We start from the raw sequence: 9925 nt of genomic DNA on the forward strand, positions 1-9925 counted from the left end.
TCAAAAACATCATATATTATATACACACCTGGACACACCTGTACTGTGACGCACCTATATACATATGCACATACGTAGATGTATACATAGATATACACACATTCACAAACAAGAATATTTTTATATACATATAAAATATACACACATACATCGTTTATACAAACGATGATTTGCAGATATCAAAGTGAAGCAATTATTTTATTACGTGAGAAGTGAAACGGTTGTTTGGATTGTAATTAAAGAAACTCAGGTAAGTTCGAATATTGTGCTTTGTAAGTTACAGAGAAAGTGAGAGAGAAATGTAGGTGATTTAAAGATGCGTGTCAAGCAATTTTGTCTTCAGGTATGTGTGTATGTGTATGTGTGTGTATTTATGTACGTGTACATATATAATATATATGTATATATGTATGTATATATGTATGCATATATATATGTATATGTGTGGGGGTGTCTTACGTGTATATATATAATATGTATGTATATATGTATGCATATATATATATATATATGTATATGTGTGGTGGGTATCGTATGTGTATATATATATACACACACCCAAGCATACAGGTGATATCTGGTAGTCTCAGTTTCGATATTACAGATCTGCAGCTAACATACAAGAAGCAGTTGCACCAACATCTGACTCCCTAACCTTTTTAAAAGAAGGAATGAAATTTATTGCAATTTGTCTTTAGGGAAATAACCATTCTGTGGTTTACACTTCATTTGCAATCTCACTTGCGGTAAAAACAAAAAATATTAAATAATAGTAATAAATAGTTATACGATATTGTACCTCTCACCCCATCCCAAGTGTGTCCCTTGCAATAAGAGTATATTTGCAGGGGCATAAGCAATATCTAGTCTCTAGTTTTGTGACTCACTCCACCGCAAAAGACCCAGTATCCAGCAACACGGTCGTGTTAATTATGATGACCTCTAGGACTTATGACATGATCTATATATCTTTTTAAACTTTCAATATATATATATATATGGAGAGAGAGAGAGAGAGAGAGACAGAGACAGAGACAGAGAGACAGACAGACAGACAGAGTCAGACAACAGACAGACAGACAGATGGACAGACAGACGGATGGATGGATGGATGGATGGATATATATACATATATATATATATATATATATATATATATATATATATATAAGTGATATCCCAGTTGATAACCATATTACTGATACCATATATATATATATATATATATATATATAGATAGATAGATAATAGATAGATAGATAAATAGATAGATAGATAGACAGACAGACAGACAGACAGATAGATAGATAGATAGATAGATAGATAGATAGATAATAGATAGATAGATAGATATATAGGTATGTGTGTATGTATGTCTCTTCTATTTTTTTAATTATTATAAATCTTCCAATGAGGAGGGTGCCGGTTGCCATGTATGTATCTATGTATGTATGAATTGTTTCTCCTTTGCATTTCTAACAATGCCTACATTAGAGTCGTATATTATGGCAGAAGCAGTAGAGCACAGAATATAATGCATTGAGTGTATTTAGCTAAGGATCTGAGTTCAAATCTCGCTTTCCTATTGTCCATGGAAGACGAAATTAAGTAAAATTCTAGCACTGGGGTTAATGTCATCAATTGAACTCTAATTGAAAACTTGTGAATCTCTCTCCATAGAAATCTTAAAATCGGGAAAAAAAGCAAGGATCTTTATGCCTGACGATTTTCTCTCAAGTTACACTCCTCGACACTGTTACCCTATTTCATCCACGTAGATAACTCGAATGAAGAAAGACATGGACTCTAGTGTATTTTATCTATACCCATTACCTTTGTGAAGACTCAGTGAAATTACAATGACCTAAATCTCCAGCCCAGATTTGTCAGCGTTTCACTTTGCATAATTTAATAATCCTTAAAATAACACCAACGCTGATCGGTCGCTGGAATCTACTGTATATAAGTATTTAAAGAGGGGGGGGGAGAAACCCTTATCTCCCAGAAAGCCGTTCCCACACTAAGGTTTCGTTTTCCAATCGGGATTGAAATTACTTTACAATTCCCTATTTCCTTGTCAGCTGTGAAAAATTGTGACGTCATGTAAGAAGTCATTGTTGGCATTGCTATTTGAGAATCAATGTAAAGGAAAGGAAAGGATCTGGAGACTTTAGTCCTTGATTCGGATTCGATTCCCTTTTGGAACCATTTTTTTTTTTTCATTCCATTTCATTTACATACTTTGAGAAACATATAAACATTACTCGATGTTTATAAGGACCCGGTAAACCGACACTTTGACGGTTTGCAATCGTTAATTTATATTTAAAATGACTACAAACGAAGACGGGCTCAATAGAAGCGTTTAGGTTGGCTTGGGGTTCAATTACCTGAGAACTCCATCCCTTTATTTCACCGAGGTCCTTTAAATGTGTACCAGTAATGCAATTTCATTGCCCTCATTTAAATACTTGAAAAAAATTAACGTCGCACCTAGATAAAAAAAAATATTCGTTTGTGTGAGACGCAATAGGGAGTGTTTTAATATTATGAATACATAGCAATCCTTATTCACTTGAAATCCCACTAAAAAAATATTGTCTTTTATCCCGCTTATAATTGTACAACTCTTCCTAGCTGACGACAGAAAATATTCCGTCACCATCCGAGAATTAATATGCTGTGAAAGTGTAGAGACAGCGATAGTATCAGTGATGTGGTGATAAACTTCATCAGCCAAACACACTCACCTGTTGATATCACAGGTGTAACGACAAAAACACCGCATAGCGCCTCTTAACGGACACGTATGACGATCCAGTTTGTCGCATAATTTCACATTTTACGCGTTGACACTCTATACGGATACGTTCACATACACGCACACACACTCATTGTATATTCATTTGAATGCATACATTGACAATATACACACAAACATGGGAAGCTGAGTAATACATGCATATATTTCAAATAAAGATGTAACAATTTACACACACACACACACACACACATGTATAAGCAAGCTTTTATTAATTATGTGTATTTGTATCATATTTATATAATTACACCAATACACCAATACATATTCAGGTATACAAATTCCCCGTGTATATATATATATATGTATGTACGTATGTATGTATGTATATATATATATATATATATATAAATATAATATACACGCATATTATATATGTGTATATATATAGGCATAATATTAACATGTAATTATATATGTATAAATTTATATATAAATACATCTATAAACACACATACACATAGATAGATAGATAGATAGATAGATAGATAGATAGATAACACACACACACATTCATCCTATACGTACATAGAATAACGTTTGAACGACAAGTGTTTGATGTTTGTACGCTTAACGATTGCTACGAAACGATGTTGATTTAAGGAGAGAGAGAGAGAACAGCGAGTGAGCCAGGTAAACAGTTACCTGTCTGTAGAGATATCAGCTTCTGTTGAAGTTAGTAGTTTTTTTTTTCACCTGTTGCTCTCATTCATCTAGTGTGGTATGTTATTTGTTACATTACTAGTTTTGGCACTCTGATACTACCGTTTCCTTGTACGTTCATGTAATCCTCAAAATAAATTCAAATCCCACAATAAAAGACGTATTTTAATATATTTTCTATTATTATTGTTGAGTTGAGAATAGTAAATAGAAGGATCAAAGTATGTTGTCGTATATAGTGTGACGTATTTGCTTTTATCATTTCAAACCCCGTAGTGGTTAACTTTCTTTAATTTTCGTTCGTGTCTAAAATATAACTACTGTTAATAACTGGAGGACATTTTATAGATTGCAAAATAATATAATGGTGATGTTGTGTCAGTAATAGAAATCAGTACTTTTGGTTAAGGATTTGCTTAAGAAAACCGGCAAAACAACCGATGAAGTGCTTGGCGTCATTTAATGACATTCCTGTACCTTCTGATTTGATATCTTGTCTCTGTTGGCTCTGAGTTCCATCTTATTTGCGGGTGGGGATATAAATCGTTAAGAGTGATATAATCCACTTCAGCTCTCTTCTATCTTATCTATGAGAGAATTAATATACTTCTGACAATTTAGAAGCTGTAACAAATCTCACCTGGAGTTACACAACAATATGCTCGATCAGGGTTATTTTGGGATTAGCAATATGCTCAACTAGGGCTGCAATATGTTCAATAAGGGCTCACTTGGGTTTAATAAATAACATTATTTTCTGTTGGGGGTCACCTCAAGTTACACTCCAAAGACATGGAATGAATGTTAGTTTTTTTTTCTGTTATAAATGAAATATAATTCAAAATTGCTACAGATTCTCACCTTTAAATCTGTTCCATTTGTTTTGTGCATTTCCAGGTCATCCGAAATAGAGCCCTAGACTTATTCCATGTAGGTAGCCAGATATTAGTTCAATCTTCGCCAATATAATAATGCTTGAGCCCGCTTTGATCAACCAGTGTCCTATAGACGATCTGTTCCACATATATTCTTTGTGACTACCACGATACTTTACTTTAAATAAACTACATGAAATCTACACATGTATTTAAAGTACTGTAATTAATACAAAATATAAACGTTAACTGTAAATGAATAGGGACCTAGAAGTGAAGCTTTCTTTTACCCTAAATATGTACCCTAAATTGTTATTTGTTCGAAACCCACAGACCTCTTTCCGGTTGTGAATTACACTTAGATACGTATATTCTGGGTTGTTGATGTTTTAATACGCTACCTCTAATCGTATTTCATACGTAGTGGAATTCACTGAAACTGTACAGGTACCAAACTAAGAGACATAAGTGATTTTCGAATCTACCTCGTCACTTCACATGTTTGAAATAGCCGGCAATCATCTCTCAAATTTAACGCTAGAATTCGTGAAAAAAGGAGTACTCATTCGATAAGGAAGTTTAACACACATTATACCTAGTAAAAGACAAGAAAACTTCTGTTCATAAATCTGTTTGATCAAGACGTGCCTGCGATTAAACAATATGTTGCGTTGGGGATGGTTTAGTTCGATTCTCAAAGGTTTAAGGTCAGAACTCGCTGTCTAAATCAGGAGCCATTACGAACCCCTGCAAAAGTGATCAATAGCTTAGTATTGGCATTGCTGTAGTGTGGGCATTTTTATAACACAGTCTCCACTCCCTTGAGGCCAAGATAATTAAGCTCTCTGGTATACTGATAAGCATTACTATTAGATTTTAATCCCACCAGAGGTGGTGCGTTGACAGAATCGTTAAGGTGTTTGCTTTGTGGTATTTAGTTACTAAATTCTTTTATATTCTGAGTTAAAATCCTGCCAGCATCAATTTTATTTCATTCTCGGAGCTCAATAAAATAAAGGCCCCGTTGAGTACTGGCGTCTATTTGACTAACTTCTGTGTCTGTTAAGGAATCGGTATATTTACGTTTCTGTTGTGAAAGGAATAAATGTTATAGCACTCATTTACTTGTGCAATATCACACACCAAAGTACCCTTGGTTTATAACGAGTAATATCAATGTGCACACATAAACAGTAATTAACGAATGTCTACCGTAGAAAACCCTGGCCCCTCCTGTCGCTCTATTGAGTGTTTTCGTAACCCATGCCTCTAATGACCTAGCAAACGAAAACCTTCTCCAATCATGTTTTATTACTTAAAAAATAAGGACACCTTGGAGACTGTAGTTCTGTATTCACAGAACGTCCAGATGGTCATGACGGGTGTACATTTGATGATAGTCCTGCTTAACTAGGACTGATAAACAACACCAACTGCTTCCACCTCGGCCACCATTAAACTGTATATGGCTGTGCACCTCGTGTGAAATATTGCACACTAATTATTGACGCAAGTGTAAGAAGCTCATATATCACGTGGTATTCCTTAATCACATATAGATTACTATTATTATTAGTGACTAACAAAGGGTTGTTGTTATGGTTAGCTCTAAGTAGATCTCTTATCCCTATGCACAGGTAACCCGGGACCGCTTTATCTAACACGTCCATTTTTTTAAGATTGCTTATTATGATTTTTGGAAGATTTGGCTGCTCGTTCTAGCAAGTTAAGCAACCATCAAGAGCAGTGGCTCTCAACCTTTGTTTTCCTATGGCCCCCTTTGATTCCTGTTTTAATCCACTGAACTGAAGCTCCATAACCATTCGTTGGATATACAAAAACAAAATCCTGCTGTATTTTTATAAATAAACCTTATTTATGAATTATATAAAAAAAATTTAATATCTTGTTTACTGTAGAAATATAACCAATTTATTGAACATAAATTTTAGCAACAAAATCTTTATATGGGCCCAGGAAATCGGTGGTAGAGCTGGTGATCGGAAAAGGGTCACAAGGCGGGGAATGTGTCGCATAAAATATTTTTGCAGTATTTATAGGTCAACTCACGCTGCAATCTTCTGTTAATTGGTCGAGAAGATAATTTACAATGAATTACTGGTATATATTTCATTATCGGTGTCTCTTTACATACAATCATTGACATTGTGTGACTTTTAGAATTCTCTGTACCATTAACATGTGTAAGTACTCCGTCGGTTACGACGACGAGGGTTCCGGTTGATCCGATCAACGGAACAGCCTGCTCGTGAAATTAACGTGTAAGTGGCTGAGCACTCCACAGACACGTGTACCCTTAACATAGTTCTCGGGGATATTCAGCGTGACACAGAGAGTGACAAGGCCGGCCCTTTGAAATACAGGTACAACAGAAACAGGAAGTAAGAGTGAGAGAAAGTTGTGGTGAAAGAGTACAGTAGGGATCACCACCATCCCTGCCGGAGCCTCGTGGAGCTTTAGGTGTTTTCGCTCAATAAACACTCACAACACCCGGTCTGGGAATCGAAACCGCGATCCTACGACCGCGAGTCCGCTGCCCTAACCACTGGGCCATTGCGCCTCCACGACCATTAATATAGAACCACGCCAAAATAGTTTCATTGCTCAACATTCAGAGTTCAAAACTTACCACGGTCTAATTTTCACTTGCATCGTTCAGTGTCCTGAAAAATCTATAAGTTAGGGATTCGAACTAAGAATGTAAGAATTCGCACTTATACAACGCATTCTGTAACCCACCATCACTTTCAATACTTTGATAACAATAGTCAAAAACGGAGTAAAGTGAAATATATATTTCTTTACTACCCACAAGCGGCTAAACACAGAAGGGACAAACAAGGACAGACAAACGGATTAAGTCGATTACATCAACCCCAGTGCGTAACTGGTACTTTATTTATCGACCCCAAAAGGATGAAAGGCAAAGTCGACCTCGGCGGAATTTGAACTCTGAACGTAACGGCAGACGAAATACGGCTACGCATTTCGCCCGGCGTGCTAACGTTTCTGCCAGTGAAATATATAATACTATAAACCCTTTACGAAGATTAGACGAATCAGGCGCAAGCGTAGCCGTGTGGTAAGAAGTTTGCTTCCCAACCACATAGTTCTAGGTTCAGTCGCAACGTGTGACACTTTGGACAAGGGTCTTCTACTGTAACCTCGGACGGACCAAAGCTTTGTGAATGGATTTGATAGACGGAAACTCAAAGAAACCCGTCGCATATATATATATGTATGTGTGTGCATGTGTGTCTTTGTGCCTGTGTTTGCACCCCGCTAGGCTTGAGAACCGGTGTTAGTGTGTTTACGTTCTTGTAATTTACCGGTGAGACCCCCAGCATGGCCGCGGTCTAACGACTGAAACAGGTAAACGATAAAAGACAAGCATATAATAGTTTTTATTCACCAACACTAATTACGTAAAGGCCATCCAGAAAAGGAAACAATTTTTCTTTTGGATAAGACAGAAATACCAAATATTGTCAGGTATTATTATAAAGGGAACACCTGTTAAATGTTGTGTCCATTACACACGATAGGTGCCACGCCTTCGCAATATCATATTGTCTACACCTCATTTGTACGTCTACAGCATCTTAAGTTGCATATGATAACGGATGGGTGGCGGTGGGAGACGTTGACGACAACAAATAGCATCATTGTTTGTGGGCGGGGTGGGAGGTCACAGCCGAGAACGGTCTTATAATAGAAACATTTGCGAGTGTTCTATTTTTAGAACAGAGGACGGGCTGATAAGTGTGAGTGGGTGAGGGTCTCCATGCTTGTGTTTATGTTCGTGTCCATGTGTCTGTGTCTGTGTCCATGTGTCCGTTTATGTGTGTCTGTGTGTGAAATAGATGTAACCATATGTTTATTGGAAAATTTAAATAATTATATTTAACAATTGCACATATAGATATAGTATGAGGGTGTAAATACACACATACACATACACACACACATATACATATACATATACATGTACACACACACACACATATATATATATATATATATATATATATATATATATATATATATAGGTATGGATTTATATATATATATGTCAATATATATATACATATATATATATACATACATACATATATATATATTTATATGTGTATATATATGTATGTATATACATACATACACACAAACAGATACCTATATATATATGTGTGAGTATGTGTGTGTGTGTGTGTGCATTTTAAAGGTATGTAGATATATATATGAATATATGTGTATGTTTGTGTGTATGTGTGTATGTGTGTGTCTGTATGTATGCATGTGTGTGTAAATGCATGCATATGTCCGCATAGGTTTATTTTGTTCAAATATTACCTGATATAAATACATTAGCAAAAGAAATGATATGAATAAATGAGGAATAAAGGATTGTAGAAGAAGAGGCTGGAACTTTCGGCAGGAGAGAAGAATCCAGGTAAGTTAATTCAAACACAGCGAATAACAGAAGTGTTTCCATCCTCAGCTTAACGGTAGTGAGTTGTATAAAACTATTTACTCCATTCTACGCCAGCCACTCGTTCATTCATAAATTCCGCTTCAGATGTCCATTCATAATATTTATACATTAACTTGCTGAAGCAAACGTCACTTGGTCTCTCTCTCTCTTCTATGATATATCGACCAACACAGTTTTTACTTAATCGCCAGGTAAAGTGCGCTTTTCTTCATCTATAACTTTCTATACTTGTCGCACCTGACTTTCTTACCTGCTATGTTAACAATGTTAATGTTTATTCGTGTGTGTATAAATATATACATTTATTAATATTTACACACACACATATATATATATATATATATATATATATATATATATATGTATGTATATATATATATAATATATATATATATATATATATATATATATATATTACATATGTATGTATGTATATATATATATACACACAGTCACACACACTGTGTACCTAAATGACACTTAACACCAATATAAAGATATATATCATTCATTCATACATTTCATGTTTTAGCTTTGGTCCTCTTCTCAAGTATTTTTATTATTATTATTATTATTATTATAACGAATAACATGTATATTAAAATATCTTATCTAAACGCATAAACATACGTGAATACGCACATGCAAGCACACACGTTAGCCTTTGCATGGCTATATATTCTATAAAGGTGTTTGTGCATACAAGACTACTAGTATGTGTGCGCGCACGTAGTCATGTATATATATATATATATATATATAACGTGTGTACGTGTGCCTGGCTCCACGATCTTTGCTCGCTGTTAGTTTACCTGTCTCCTGTCCTCAGCAGCAGTTTTGTGGCATGGATCCAATTGTATTGTTACTTAAATATAATACACGCGTACACACAAAACACACGCGTAATGTACATACATACATATATATATATATATAGATATACATATATTATGTGTGTATCTCTCTCTCTCTCTTCGTATATAATATATATATATATATATATATATATATATATATATATATATAATGAAGGGTGAAATTAATTAATTTGAA

General features: G+C 35.0%; 1 long non-coding RNA gene across 2 annotated transcripts in view; it reads left to right on the forward strand.

Annotated features, from left to right (window-relative positions):
• LOC118766741 overlaps window positions 1–9925 on the forward strand; it is a 430300-nt gene that overhangs the window by 2094 nt on the left and 418281 nt on the right. For both annotated transcript variants that reach the window (XR_005002648.1, XR_005002647.1), the window contains exon 1: window positions 1–250. This exon is cut by the window's left edge. This is a non-coding gene — a long non-coding RNA (uncharacterized LOC118766741). The remainder of the gene's footprint in view (window positions 251–9925) is intronic.

Source organism: Octopus sinensis, linkage group LG17, assembly GCF_006345805.1.
Source record: "Octopus sinensis linkage group LG17, ASM634580v1, whole genome shotgun sequence".
NCBI lineage: Eukaryota > Metazoa > Mollusca > Cephalopoda > Octopoda > Octopodidae > Octopus > Octopus sinensis.